General features: G+C 30.5%; 1 pseudogene; it reads left to right on the top strand.

Annotated features, from left to right (window-relative positions):
- Positions 1-637: 637 nt before the first annotated feature.
- On the top strand, positions 638-15,142 carry LOC107515194 (annotated as a pseudogene).
- The last annotated feature ends 1,611 nt before the right edge of the window (positions 15,143-16,753 follow it).

Here is a 16,753-nt window from a genome sequence, read left to right as displayed (position 1 = left end):
TTTCTGTTAAAAAATTGTACACTTGTTATCTATATTTTTGTAACCTTATTTAATTCTATATTTTTGTTCTTTATCTCACCTACATTATTGTTTTTACCTTATTTTATTCTAGTAGATAGTATTTTATTCTGAAGCTCTATTTTTTAAAATTTTGATTTCTACATGATTGTTTTTTGTTTTGTTTTTAACTTTCTCTCACACCTAGAAAGCCTTAAGTATTGCATTAGTTTTCTGTAATTGTTGTAATATATTATTATTACAAACTCAGTGTCTTAAAACAGCACAATTGTATTATTTTACAGCTCTTGAGGCCAGAGTCCAAAATAAGTCTCACTAGCTACACTATAAGTTAGGCTTGCTCCTTTTGCAGGTGGTAAATAAGAATTTACACCTTGCCTTTTCTAGGTTATAGAGGCTGTTAGGATTCCTTGTTGGGCGGTTGATCACCCACACCTCCACTTTCCCTTTGCTTCTCCTCTTATACACAATTTAATTTAAACACCATAGGTTTTAGCTCATTACACTTTCTCATCCTGACAAGCTAAGAATAATAGCCTACTCTTGCATGTCGTGTAAGTATCTAGAGTATCTGACATGCAATGCTAAGGCTTCCTTCATGGTGCGTGTGTCTCACACAATGAAGAGACACATTATGGAAAATAAGTCAAGAAAGGCAAATGCTAAACTGAACTATCTTGAATATCTAGTGGCAGATATCTTGGAAAGGGTCTTCGAGAAGACTGCGGATGAGAACTGGAGGCTGGAGATGAGGCCTATATTATGTTGCATGCTGCCTGGTGTTGTTACAATAGCAGTAATCATGAGACAAGAAATGAAATGACATGAACACAGCACCGAGCTGTGTTTTTGAAGGAACTATCATTTTTCTCTTCTGTGGTAAATTCTGGACTAAATACACAGATGGGCTACATTTTATTGTCTACCTGGGAGTTACAATGCAGTCTTTTTCTTCCTGTCTTCAGCTGACTTTTTGTTTGTTGATTTACTTAAATTTACAATTGAATGACTATAAAAATACTTAATTTCAGAACCATAGGAAAGTTTTGTTAGAGTGTTTAGTTTAAAATAGTGAAAGCTACATGCTCAACACCATAAAGGAAAGGCTGATACTAGTTTTACTTTTCAAAATTTGCCTTTCAGAGCTAATATTAACCTCAAGAAATTATAAGGGCTCATCAACCAGGATTAATGGAGTTTTGAACTGAGTCTCAGAATGGATTTGCAAACCTATTTGTGCTTATTCCCCAGTTCTTAAGTGTATATTTAGAATGTATATATAATCAGCATCTAGCAGAATCCTTACCTTGGATCTTTAAGTCATGAGTGCGGGTACCTAAATTCATAAGGGCCAAGTTTAAGCCTGCAGAGCTCTGGCAGTTTACAAAGATATTAAACAAAAGCAAAATCACATCATCGAAGATATTAAAAACAAATGAAAGATTGGCGTCGAGATAGTGCAAATTCCCAAAGGCTAACAGGACTTCAGGAATCTCCCTATAACATATTTTAGCACCATAACATAGCATGGAAAATAATTTTCTAGTCTGTTAATTATGAGGGAATTAATGGAAATTTTAGCAGAGCCTGTGCTCATATTCACATTCATGGAATTTTAAATCCCTGAAATCATTATTTAGGAAAGGAGACATTTTTATGATGTATGTTCTCACTTGCTCCATTCTACATGTAAGTATATTCAACTCATATCATAGATCTAGTAGAATAGAGAACTGAGATTCTAATTCAGATCTCTTTGACTATAAAATCCTTGCTTATTTTATTATATAATACAGACTCCTCTTGGGGTTGTGAAACAAATTAGAAAGTTTCTTTTTGTTTGTTTGGTTTTAGTCTTGTGTTCATATGGATAGGGGGCAGGGGAAACCAAAATAACATTCTGCTTCTCTTTAGGTATAGTGTAACAACTTAACCTTCTTGTGTGTGGAGGAGGGTTCAATGTGAAATCTTTCAAGTTGAATTTTCCTGATTGTAAATGAGAATGAGTGGTTTTTTGTTATTGTTATTGATTGCCAGTGTGCATGTGTGTGTTTTTGTGATAGCATTGGCATGACTTAACAGTCTCAATGGGGGCATGAGAGGGCAAATAATTACAAATATTAATAAGAACAATGATAATAGCTACCTTTATTGAACATTTTCTATGTGCAAAAGAAAAGAAAACCACTTCCTTTTTATATTCTCTTCAGTAGTCCTAGGTTTCATTACTTGGTAAGTCTCAGAAGATAAGAGCCATAAATAAATTTGTGACTCTGATGGTGTTTTAATAGTACTCAAAAGAAAATGATTGTTGCATTCATTCAGAGTAAGTATAAAAAGAGGCTTTGCAGAACAACAGAATAGATGACTCACATTCGTACTTATTTTGACCTAATAAAGTCCCACTTGTCTTGGATGAATGTCTCTATTAAATAATGACAGAGAATAAAATGACAGTGATATATCTATTTCCCCCTTACATGTGTTAGAAAAAGGGGAATAGTAGGAGGCAATGCCTGAAAGCATCTAACTCCTATTTGATGTAGCAATTTCTCCCCTGCAAATCAATTGGTACTTAAAGTTGATCCTCTCTTTTTTTCCTTTGTATTGTTAAATGCTGAAAAGCACCTCTGCCCTAGTTTTCAATAACTAAAGAAAGCCTTTCTTTCCTGCAGCTCCTCTTTGAAGCCAGTGAGAGTTCTGCAAACATAAATAATAGTAATAAGAGCTTTGGGTTCAAAGAAAACCTGTAGTCTCAATGGTTTAGTAATAAAGTTTTAGGGGGGGAAAAAAGCAAGTGTGTGTGGCAGATCCATACGTGGCGAAGTAGTCTCAGAAGGAATGTAAGTTGTTCTGTAATTGTTCTACATGTTGATTTGAAAGGTACTTTATTTTGTTTTTATTTTAATATAAAAATATCCTTTTGTGTATCTAGCAGATAATTAAAATAGACTGTGAAAAAAGAAAAAAAGAAAGAAACTCTGACATTCAGAGAAACACCTGAGATAGAATATTCTAGAATAAATTTAGGGGAAAGCGCAAAATCATTGTACTTGTAAAATGCATTATTTGAGGGTGGGTTGAGAACTCACTGACATTAATTAGCCTACTCTTCGAATCAGTTTATCTTTAAGGGGCTTTCTGGTTTTCCACTGACCCACTTCCATAAATTTTTTATTAAATTTATTGGGGTTACATTAGTCGATAATATTATATAAGTTTCAAGTGTACAACTCTATAATACATCATCTGTATATTTCATTGTGTGCTCACCACCATAGTCTAGTCTCCTTCTGTCACCATATATTTGATCCTTTTTACCCTCTTCATCCTCCCCCGGCTTCTCTTTTCCTTCTAATAATTTTCATACTGTTGTTTGTGTCTGTGAGTTTGTTTGTTTTGTTTGATCATTTCTTGCTTTCTGTTTTATATTCCACATATGAGTAAAATCACATGGTTTTTGTTCTTTTCTGTCTGATTTATTCAACTTAGAATAATACTCTCGAGATCCATGCATGTTGTTGCTATTGCAGTCTTTCATCCTTTCTTATGGCTGAGTAGTATTCCATTGTATATATGTACCACAATTTATTTATCCAGTTGTCCATTCAAAGGCACTTAGGTTGCTTCCATGTCTTGGGTATTGTCAACAATGCTGCAATAAACATAGAGGTACATATATTTATACAAATATATATATTTTAAATTTTTGGATAGATGCCAAGAAGAGGGATGGCTGGGTCATATTGAAACTCTATTTTTAATTTTCTGAAGAACCTGCATACTGTTTTTCATAATGGATAAAACCTGTTTACATTCCTACCAGCAGTGTATAAAGTTCCTTTTTCTCCACATTCTCTTCAACAGTTGTCATTCCTTATTTTGTTTTTAATAACTAATCTAAAAGTTTCAAGGTGGGATTTTATTGTGGTTTTGATTTGCATTCCCCTCATAGCTAGTTAAGTTAGCATCTTTTCATGTATGTGTTAACTATTTGTACATATTCTTGGAAAAAGTGGCTATTTAGGTCCTCTGACTACTTTTTAACTGGATTTTTGTTGTTATCTGAGTTCCTTATATGTATTGGATATTAGCCCCTTACCAGAGATATCATTTATAAATATCTTCTCCCATTTGGTTGATTGCTCTTTTTGTTGGTGATGTTTTCTTTTGCTTTGCAGAAGCTTTTAAGTTTACTGTTGCTTTTACTTCTTTTGCCTTTGGGGTCAAGTTCAAGAAAGCCTTTCTGAGGCCCAGGTCCATAAGTTTAGTGTCTATGTTTTCTTTTATATGTATTTTATTGTTTCAGGTCTTCTATTTAGGTCTTTAATCAATTTTGTATGTAGTGTCAAATGGCAGTCTAGTTTCACTCTTTTGCAGGTGGTTTTTCAATTTTTCCAACACCATATATTGAAGAGGCTTTCTTTCCTACATTGTATGTTTTTGGCTCCTTCATCAAAAATTACTTGCAAGTATACATGTGAGCTTTTTTATGGGTTTTCAACTCTGTCTATAAATATATTATTATTATTATCATTATTATTATTTTGTCAATATCATACTGTTTTGATTATTGTAGCTTTGAGGTATAATTAAAGTAGGGGAGTATGATATCTCTAGTTCTATTCTTTTTTTCTCAGAATTGTTGTGGCCGTTCACGGACATGCAAATTTGATGATTTTTTGGGTTCTATTTCTTTGGAAAATACCATTAGGATTTTAATGAGGATTGCATTAAATCTTTATATTCCTTTGGGTAATGGTGCCATTTTAACTATGTTGATTCTTCTAATCTATGAACACAGAATATCTTTCTATTTCTTTTTGTCTTCTTCAACTGCTTTCAATAACATCTAACAGTCTTCAGTGCATAAGTCCTTTGCTTCTTTTGTTAAGTCTATTCCTAGATATTTTATTGTTGCAATTGCAAATGGAACTGTTTCCTTTATTTCATTTTTTGATACTTTATTGATAGTTATAGAAATGCAACAGATTTTTGTACATTGATTTTGTATCTTGCATCATTACTATAATTGTTTATTGTTTCTAATAGTTTTTTGGTGGAGTCTTTAGGGTTTTCCATATAGAGAATCATATGTGGTCATGGTCCCTTTAAGAGGAACGTCTACACCTGCTTGGGCAGCTGCCATAGCCTCTATCTTACTCAGTCCATATAGGATTGGGCAGCCTCTCATCTCTGCCTTCTCCTTCTGTTCCAAGATGATTTCTTATTTCTCTCTTTAGTTGTAGAATTTTTGTTCAAACAGACTCCAAGTGACTCTGCTTGCTGTTTACTCCATGATTTTGTCCTAATTTTTGTGTCGTGGTAAGAGAAGATGTTCAAAGCCTTTACCCTCTATGCCATCTTGACTAGTCCCTTGCCTTTTGTTTCTTTTTTTATCTTGTCCAATTGCTCTGACTAGGACTTGCAGTAATATGTTAAATAACAATTGTGAGAATGGGCATCCTTGTCTTGATTTTGATCTTAGCAAAAAAGCTTTCATTTTTTTTTTTTTTTTTTTTTTTACCACCGGATATATTAGCTGAAGGTTTGTCATATATAGCTTTTATTACATTGAGAAATTTTCTTCTATACCCATTTTATTGAGTGTTTTAATCATAAATGTATGTTGTATCTTCTCATATGCTTTTTCTGCATCTATTGATATGATCATACAATTATTGTCTTTTATTTGGTTAATGTGGTGTATCATGTTGATCAGTTTGCATATGCTGAATCATTCTTGCACTCCTAGAATGTACCCCACTTAAATGTGATGTATAATGTTTTAATATATTATTGTATTAGATTTGCTGGTATTTTGTTTAAAATTTTTACATCTATAATTATCAAAGATACTTGCCTGTAGCTTTCTCGCTGTGTGTGTGTGTGTGTGTGTGTGTGTGTGTGTGTGTGTGTGTGTATTTTGTTCTTGCTATGTTTTTGTATCAGGATAATGTTGGCCTTGTAAAACGAGTTAGAAAGCAATGTCTTTTCTTCACATTTTAAAAAAAACATTTGAGAAGAATAGGTATTAAGGTGTTTGTTTGGTTTGAATTTTTGGTAGAATTTTCTAGTGAAGGTATCTTGTCCTGGACTTTTATTTCTCTGGAGTTTTGATAACTGTTTTTATTTCCTTACTGTATTTTGGCCTGTTTATATTTTCCAGTTCTTCATGATTCACTCTAGGAAGGTTATATGTTTCTAAGAAATGTCTATTTCTTGTAGGTTATCAAATATGGTGGTGCATAGCTGTTCTACCATAGGTGTATAGTCTTGTATTTCTGCGATATTCTTTGAATCCTCTCCTCTCCGTTACATATTTTTTTTTATTTGAGTCTTTTATGTTTTTTCTTTCTTGAGTCTACCTAATGTTTGTTCATTTTATTTATCATTTAAAATAATCAGCCCTTTGTTTCATTCATTTTTTTTTCTGTTTCTATTTTGTTTAATTCTGCTCTCATTTTTATTATTTCATTTCTTCTACTGACTTTGGGTTATGTTGCTCTTTTATTTCTAGTTCTTTAAGGAAAATATTAGGTTGCTTATCTGATATGTATATATAAATTTCTTAAAGTGGGCTTTTAATGCTACAAACTTTCCTTTTATTATTTTTGTGCATCTCCCAAATTTTGATTTGACATATTGCATATTGCCATTCTCATTTTTCTCTATGTATATTTTAATCTCTTCTTTTATTCTTTGACTTAGTAATTGTTAGTAGCACATTGTTTATTTTCCACATATTTTTTGATTTGTCCAGCTTTTTTGCAATTGATTTCCGGTTTCAAATCATTGCGTTTAGAGTATATGCTTAGTGTGAGTTTACTCTTCTTAAATTGAGACTAGTTTTGTGTCCCAACGTATGGTCTTTCCTTGACAATGTTTCATGTGCACTAGAGAAGAATGTATAGTCTGGTGTTTATTCTGGGAATGTATAGTCTGGTGTTTATTCTGAGATTAAAAGATCTATAAATACAGATTAAATCTATTTGGATTAATGTGTCATTTAAGGCCAATTTTTTTTTATTAATTTTCTATTTTTAATGATCTATTTCTTTCAATGCGGTACTTAAGTTCTTTACTATAATTGTATTTTTGTCTGTTTTCCCCTTTAGTTCTATTAGTTTTTTATATATTTGGTGCTTCCAGGTTTGGTGCATACATATTGGTAAGTGTTATGTCTTCTTGAAATATCATCCTCTTTATCATTATAAAGTGTCCATCTTTGTCTCTTGTTAGATTTTCTATCTTGAAATCTTTTTTGTCTTTTATACAGCTATACCCATTTTTCTACAATTGCCATTTGCTCAGAGTATCATCTTCCACCCCTTCACTTTGCGTCTATGTTTGTCTTTGCATTTGAAATGTGTCTTCTGAGGGCAGCAAATAGTTGGATTTTGCTTTTTAATCCATCCTACTACTCTGTGCCTTTTAAATGGTGACTTTGATCCATTTATATTTAGAGTGATGATTGATATATGAGGACTTTCTATAGCCATTTTAACTTTTGTTTTCTGGTAGCTTTGTTTCTTTTTTCTTGTGTTTCTATCTGTTATTTTAGTGTGGCTGTTTTTAATGATTTTCTTTTCCTGCACACAGTACTTAATTAGAATGGCTGACAGGCTCTTTGGAGAAAATTCTCATGATTTCCTCTTATCTTTTAAAGATTCCTGCTGCAAATTCTATCATGCAAAGATGGAAGAGCTTGACTTTATTGACTCTACAGAGGAGTCCAGAAAACACATCAGCACTTGAGTAACCAAAGAAAGAAGTTAGCATTACAAAGTTGCTGTCTCCAAATCCAGTTATTTCAGTGACTATTCTAATTCTTGCCACCATTCAATTCAAAGGAAACTGGAATAATCATTTTAACAAACAGTAGACCAAAGAAAGACCTTTAAAAGTCAGCAAGAATGAGGAAGAACCTGTGTAAACGACATTTAGAAAATGATATATGTAGAAGAAATGTTTGACAAAATCCTTGTTCTTCCTTATATTGGCAAAGAGCAAAATATGAAGATTATGCTTCCAAATGAAAACACCAGTTGGAAAACAATATAAAAAATTTACTTATGAGAAATTATAGAATGGATGAAGTTGTACATGATGAATAATAAGGTGGAAGTTTTCTTCCCCAGATTTAAACTGAAAGAGAAATATGAGATGGAAAATGTTCTTTGCAGTCTCAGAATGAGCAATGCTTTCAAGCTGTCCAGGACATACTTTTATGGCTATTTGGTGCAGCCACTATGGAAAACAGTACGAAAGTTTCTCAAAAAGCTAAGAATAAAATGACCATAAACACAGACAACAGTTTAGTGGTTACCAGAGGGAATGGAGAGAGGGCGAAAGGTATATAAGGGTAAAAGAGACAAAATATATGGGACAGAAGGAAATTGAACTTTGTATGGTGAACATACATTGTAATACACATGTGATACACTTGAAATCTATATAGTTTTATTAAACAGTGTCACCCCATGACACTGTTTAATACAACTATGTTAAACACCACCCCTAAATTCATCTACATACTAAACACAAGATATCACAAGTATAGGTAAAACAAAGTAAATACAAGCAGATTATAAAGCTTTCGGTGCACTTAAAGTAATGTTATCAATATCAGGCTTCAACTATTAATTAGATTAACATAAATTCTCATACTAAAGACCTAGGAAAAAGAAAGGCTTACTTATCTTCAACCACAATTGTATCTAATGTTCTATAAAACATGTTTGGCTTTCAATAAGAAAAAATAAATAAAAAGAAAAAAACCTGGTTTGAGGGTGGAGATAACAAGAAAAGAAAACAGTTTATGAAAAAATAACACAATCATTAAAATTAAATTTAAACAAATTTTTAAAAGTGATAAAAAGTATAAAAATGAGTATTAAAAAATGCTACTGTGATGATCCTTTGACACGGTCATCAGTAGCTTCAATGCTGCCAAGAAAAAATAAATCATTGAACTTAAAAAATACATCTATAGAAATTATGCAACTAGAAAAGTAAAGATAACATTGGTGAAAAAGCAACATACAAGAACTATGAGACAATCTTACCATTGCAATACAGATGTTATTGGAATTCCTCCACCTCTAAAAATAGAACAGAATAAATATTTAATGAAATTATGGCCAATGGTCACAGGAATAGGGTGCATGGCATAGAAAATACAGTTAACATTAATGTAATGGCTAGTTGGAGTGTCAGAGGAGAGAAAGTACAATTAGGGAGATCATTTTATAAACTATATATAAATGTCTAACCAATGTACTGTATACTTGAAAGTAATAATAAAATAAAATTAAAATTAAAATCTATGCAATAACAAACTATATTGACATGATTAACATCTACAATAAAGTATTATTTTGATTTAAGAAAAAAGAAAAAATAAATTATGACTGAAATGTTCTCAAAATTAATGACAGATTGCAAATCACAAATTCAAAAAAACTAATAGAATGCCAAACAATGTAAACATACATATTTTTTTTCTATAGACATATTCAAACTATTAATAAAGAAAGGACAATTTTTGAAAGATAATGGTGTGGGCCCGTTATCTACAGCAGAAAAGAATATAAATTACAAATGACTTATAATTTTTGCAAGCAAAAAAAAAAGTACTGAGTGAAAAATACTGTCCATTCAAAATACACATCCAAAAAAAAAAATGCCTTAAAAAATGAAGACAAAAATAAGAAATTTTCTATGATAAAAAAAGAAAAAAAAAACTGAAGAAAACCATTGTCAACAGAGTAATCTATGAAGAATGCTAAAGGGTGAGAAGGAATATGATGTAGATCAGAAACTTGGATCCATACAATAGAATGAAATAAAATAAACATATTAATAGAAGGATTTTATAGATAGGACATATTATAGATCTGAAAGGTTCTCCACACATATTCACAGTTATAGTTGAAGATTTCTTTCCTCTCTGTAATTGATAGAACAAGTAGGGAGAAATACAGTAGATATTAACAAAGTTGACTAAATTGAAATATATAGAGCACTCCAGAAATAACAAAAGAATAAACCTGAACTCGAATAGTCCATATGTGGGCCATAAAGCAAATCTTAGAAATTTGAAATGAATTAAATCATATAAATTAATTTTAGTCCATAATAAATTAAAATTAAAATCATAACATAATCATATCTGAAAAATTCCCAAATAGTTGAAATTAAGTTAAATACTTCCAAATAACTCATACTTTAAAGAGAATGTCTCATGAGAAATAAAATTAGCTTGAACTGAATGAAAATGCTAATACAACTTATCAAACTACTTGAGCTTTAGGTAAAGCACTGCATAGAGGAAAAATAATGACACTAAATTATTATGTTATAAAAGAAAAAAAGATAATTTAAAATAAACAACTATGCTTTCAAGTTAAGAAACAAGAGAAGTGGAGCAAATTAAATTCAGAGCAAACAGTAAAGACAAGAGCAGAAATGAAATTCAAAAGAAAACAATGCATAAAAATCAATGATACAAAAAAAAATCGATGATGCTGAGCTAGTTCTTTGAATGTATCAGTACAATGGATAAACTTCTATCAAGTTTGACCAAGAAAAAAAAGATAAAAACACAAATTTCAAATATCAGGAAGAAGAGATATCACTACTGACCCCAGAGACATTCAAAGGATGAGAAGCGAATACAAAAACAATTTTATGCCCATAAAATCAATAAATTCAATTAAATTGACCAATTGCTTAAAATATAACAAGAAAATTTATTTGAGACGAAATAGATAAACTGAATTGTCCTAAAATATTTTAAAATTAAATTCATAGTTTAAAACATTTCTGTCTGAACCCATATGTTTCCACTTATAGTCTACTAAACTTGTGAAAAAAACAAATGATAATAATTCAAACAACACTTGAAAACGACTCACAGATTTTTTTAATGGGAAAATCTACCATATTTATGGAATGAAAGATGCAAAATTATTAAGATGTAAATTATCTCCAGGCAAAATGTACTGATGAATGCTGTAAATAATTTGTAAAACTTCATAAAGATGTTTTTTCGATTCATATTTGAATTGAATCAAAATATTCCCTCAAGGGGGTGGCTCCATAGTGTAGTGATTAGCACATTTGCTTTACACACAGAAGGTGCTGGGTTCATGCTCCAGGTGGAGACACAGACCAGACCCCCAGATGCCCACGGTGCATGCGTGAGCATGTGGGAGGAGACGTCCTGCCTTCAAAGATCCAATTCTTAAGGGGCAATGCCAACATCCATAGGTCAGGGGTGGAAGTGTGTGGGGGGAATTAAAGAGAGGGGAAAAATAATAATAAAAATAAAAAATAAACTTAAAAAAAATCTCCTCAAATTATTTATTTATTGATGTTAATTATAAAATGTGTCCATAAATTGCTTGGTAACCCTCTCTCCAGGAGGTGGAGTATAATTCCCTCTCCTTGAGTATGGACTGTACTTAGTGTCTCACTTCTAACAAATAGATATGGCAAGGAAAAAATAATTTTTCTGTACAAAATTTGGCACACACAGCCTTAAGTGATCAGTGTAAACATCACCAGCAATATCTCATATTAATATAATATATCCCCTGTTTGATACAATAAAGAGGGCACTTCAAATTTGTTGTATTCTCCCCCAAAATTCATACTCCCAGTTGAATCATGCAAAACTTCAGACAAACACAAATTAAAGGATATTGTGAAAAATAGTTGACTGGTACCTTTCAAACTGACAAGGCCATGAAAGACAAAGACCAACACTTGTACATAGAGTCATGAAGACTAAATGCAGCAGAAATAGATTGAATTCTGACAGAAAAAAATACATTAGACAAAAAAAAAAAAGAAAAGTGAAATTTGTACAGACTTATAAAAGTATTTTGTCAATATTAATTTCACAGTTCTTATAAATATACCATCATTATGTGAAATAACATTAGGGGAAGGAAGGGACAAATGACACTATCTTTGTAAATCTAGAATTATTTTTAAATTAATGCTTAAGAAATCAAGAACAATTTTTGTTAAATCATTATATTCTCTTTTTGTAGTTAGCAGTTTTACATATACAGGTAATCATTGCTCTCTTATTTTCCAATTGAACGTTCAGTGTTTTTTCATTTTTGTGATTTAATTTTATTTTTGAAATTGTAAATAATTCACATGCTTAAAAACTCAAAACTATAAAAAGTAATAGATACATTTTATGTTAAGATTTGTCTTTTATACTATCTCTGCTCACCCCCTCAAAGTAATAAACTTTATTAATTTCTGGTTGAACCTTCTTATACTATATTTTAATTTTAATTAGTTTAGTTTTGTTTAATTTTGATATTTAGAAAATGTAACTTTATAGACTTATTTAATTTTATACTAAAATGAAACTAAAGTTTTATAAAACTAAAGTTTCCCTTGGGCATTTATTAATTAGAAAGTCTACCTTCTGTTAGATTTCTCAGAATGGGTTAATAAGTATAATATTCCATAAATTTTGTATGTTTACAATTGTTTTTCTATAACCTGGATGAGATAAATCAGTTTGTCTGGATATGATATCTATTTTTAATTAACTTTATTTCTTATTCATCTTTTCTCTCTAGTTTCTAGTTTTTCCTCAACGGGTATATTACAATGTGACACAAAGCACAGTAAACACATTCTTCTTGAAATATCAATAAATTAATAGCTTGTATTTAATTTTTGTTGTAGTGAATCATACTAAAAGGTGGCTCTCTTATGTTATTACATATATGTTACACTGTGCAAAAATTATAAATGATCAAGACGAAGTATGGTATCATATGCCTATCATTCCTCCTCTTGTCTTTCAGTTTTACTTTTTTATTTTTCCCTATTTCTATACATTAATACAAAATGAAAGATGGTCTTGTCTAGAATGTGTAACATTGCCATACCAGACAGTAAGATGAGCTGGAAGAAAACATATTTTTAACAGAGTCCAATCCCATCCCAGTTAGAACTCAGGCTCTTAGTAAGTCCACAGATAAAACGAGTGTTTAATAAGCTACCCACTGTTTCTGCTACATAATCCTATTGTTTAACAACTTATTTTGAAATACTAAGTGCTATCGGAGGTCCAAACGAGCTTTCAGTTGAAACATATGTATGTAATAAACTACACCTATATACGACAGGTTAATGCATTGTTGTTATGTGGAGGAAACTAAAGTATTGGGAAAATGCAAGATTATAGACATAGTGTTACACACACACACACACACACACACACACACACACACACACAATAACAGGAGTAACAAGGATGATCTCAGTGTCAGAGTCCAGATAACCTAAATGGAGAGATGTATGTGCTCTGTGCAAGGTTAACTTATACACAGACCTTAGCCTCATGGGCCTCAGAAATCTCTACTTCATTCATGTGTAAGATAGTCATAAAAGAAACTTTGGAAAGAATTTGAAAGAATGATAGAAATGTTGGAAAGTTGGAGGGCACTTGATAAATATAATTGGCTTGTATGTAGGTCAGTGAATATTTCTGAAACCCTAAGCGAGTTCTGGAAATTCACCAAGAAGTTTTGAAGTGTGATAGCAATAAATGGAAGGATTGATTAACTGATCGATCTGTAGGAGTTCCTTAACTAAATGATACTAACAATTATGTTGCTTAAATAATAAATAAAATTGCCTGTATTGAATGACTACTCTATGTCATATTCTTCATTAAACTACTCTTAATATTTTCCCATGTTATACTTTCAATTACTAAATATGTTAAAGTTCTAAATACACATGAATAGGAGAAAATATATGCTTTTTAAATTTACTGAAAAACAAACCTCTCTTTTTTTCCTGTAGCTGATAACTGAGTATCTTTCCTCAAGCTTAAACATAATTTATTTCTTTGTAACTTTCTAAATATAATCATATATGCGTGCATTAGTGTATATTTTATATTACTGAAATGACAACATAAACAGCATGAAACCATTTGTATCTCTATAAATTTAGAAATGATATGTCTTGAAGATTGTTTCTTACAACACCAATATTGGGATCTCATTTTTTTTTTCATATTTAAGAAAAATCTTATCTATGTAGCTAGTTTATGATAATACATATAGAAAATTGCCTTTCTTTTGTGCTTTCACAGTCAGTTAGTTGTATGTGTTATCATACTAATTTTTTAAATAGTTATTGTTATAATTAAATATGCTAGTTATAATATAGTTATATACCATTTTTCTATTAGATTATTTTTCCACTCAGTTCCATGAATGTTGGTACTGTACTCTCATTGTGGTTTATTTCTCTAACATCTGATATATACCTGGAATATAATAATAACATCAGCTGTCATTTATTTAGCTTCATGCACTAAAAACAGAAATACTCTAATTTAGAGCATTTATGTATGCTGTATATTTTCCTTCAAAAGTTTAACCTTAAACTCAGATCTCTCTGATATTATACTGCATGCATGTCCAGCAACATTAAAAAAATAATAGTAAGACATTGAAGTGTCAGAATCAGTTTGTCAAATCATGAAAACTCCATTTAAAATATGTGCTTTCATTTTTCATATGTGTTTTTAGTAAAAAACACAAACTTCTAGTAGGAACTTGTTGTGTAGATTCCATAGTATTCAGTTTATTTGGTTCCTAATAATATCAATTCTCAAAAGATGCTCATTTTCCTCACACAATACATTTCAATGTAAATTTCGCATTTTACATTAAATTTACACAAGGCTTGTGTATTTAATAAAACTGCACAAATGCAGTCTTGTATGGAATGAAATAAGTAATTTACCCGATTTCAAACTTTTAATTTTTTCACAATTCTATCACTACAGGAAATACACAAAGAATTATGTTTCTTTCAGCCAAGTATGCTCTCTTTAGCATATCTCTCCTGCTAAAACTCTGGACAAAAAAAAAATACACACAACCTGAGGACCTTTAAAAGTAAATTATAGAGAAGAGTCAAAAGTCAGAGAACCAACCTGTGCATAGTAAGGTTATCATTTTTGTTTATCTTGCAGCTTTACCTTGCAGGAACACTCAAGTCGTCAGGCTATGTAGCAGTGGTTTTTCTGTCAGTTACATCTCCTGTTAAAATTCCACCTTTCTAACTATGGAAATCAGGAAAGGGGACTGCACATTCTGAAGAGGGCCGCGGTATCCAAATTTTTTTCTCTCTTTCTTATTTTGGCATTTCCAATGGAAAGTCGCAACTAAGGATCTTCATGACTTGGATGCCAAATATTCAGGTAAATATAAATAACTATTTTTAAGTTCTTTAAATTCAATGTGAATTACTAAAATATTAAACAAAGCAAACTAAAGGCCTAGGCATATGTATATTACAATCCCTAAAACAACCATTAAAATAATAACACAAAGAAAAATAACCAATAAACCAGTCTACAGATTAAAGTAGAATGCTAAAAATTATTCATGTCATCGTAAAAAAGAGGGAACAAAGGAACAAAAAACAGCACAAATAAAAAGTAATAAAGTGGTAGATCTAAATATATTTTTATAAATAATTGCATTAAATATAAATAATCAAAAGAACAAGCTAAAGGCAAATATATTTGTTAAAACAAAAATGACTCTATTATATGCTGTATAAAACAAACTCAGTTATTATATAAAGATATAGATATATTAAAAATTTAAAAAGTAGAAATATATACCATGCAAACAATTATGAAAATAAACCTGAAATGAGTATATTAATCTGAGACACAGTAACCTTCAGAAGAATAAATATTACCAATGATAAGAAGGATCATTACACAACAATAAAAATCAATAGTCTAGTAAGTGTTATTCCGAAATGTATGAGCACCAAATAAGTTTCCAAATAAATGAAGGAAAACTGATAAATTAAAATAAGAAATAAATGATACAGCAATAATTGTTGGAAATTTTGACATCTCTTTTCATAATTGATAGAACAAGTATACAAAATTAGTGAAGTATAGAAAATCTAATCAACTCTATTAACCAACTGAACTAATTCAACACGTATATAGCATGACAATGACAAAAAATACAATTTATTTTCAAAGGTTCATGGAATTTTCACCAAGGTAAATCATATTCTGGTCCATAAAATAAACACTAATGTATTTAAAAGGATAGAAATTATACAGTCTTTTCTCAAATCATAATGACATTAATATAACAAAAATAATATGTACTAAATTCCAAAGTGTTTGGGAATTAAACACTACACTTTTAGATCACAGGAGGGTTAAAAAGTAAGTCACAAGGAAAAGTATAAAACATTTTACGCTGTGTGAAAATGAAAACTATATCAAAATGTGGAATAAAGCAAAAGTAGTCATTAAAATAAATTTTATAACATTAAATATTTAACATAGAAGTGTGTTAAATCAATGATCTAAGATTCTAACTTAAACTAGAAAGAGAAAAAATATATAAAACACACAGGAAAAGAAAATATTAAATAAAAACAATAAGTAATTAAGCTGAAGTAAAAGAGAAAATTAATGAAATAAAAATCTGTTTCTTTGAAAATCGGGGTAAACCAATACATGTTTTACATTTTATTATATGCTACATATTTAAAATCAATTGTTCTTTCAACTTATAGCATTTAAAAATGTAAAATATTTTTAAAAGACTTACCAATATTAATATTTTACTCATAATTTCTCTGTCTCTCACACACACATGCACACATACAAATTACACATATGCACGTTTCATTA

This window comes from Rousettus aegyptiacus, unplaced genomic scaffold (assembly GCF_014176215.1).
Source record: "Rousettus aegyptiacus isolate mRouAeg1 unplaced genomic scaffold, mRouAeg1.p scaffold_m13_p_2, whole genome shotgun sequence".
Classification (NCBI taxonomy): Eukaryota; Metazoa; Chordata; class Mammalia; order Chiroptera; family Pteropodidae; genus Rousettus; species Rousettus aegyptiacus.
The sequence above is the reverse complement of the archived record's forward strand: the minus strand, read 5'-3'. Positions and strand labels throughout refer to the sequence as shown.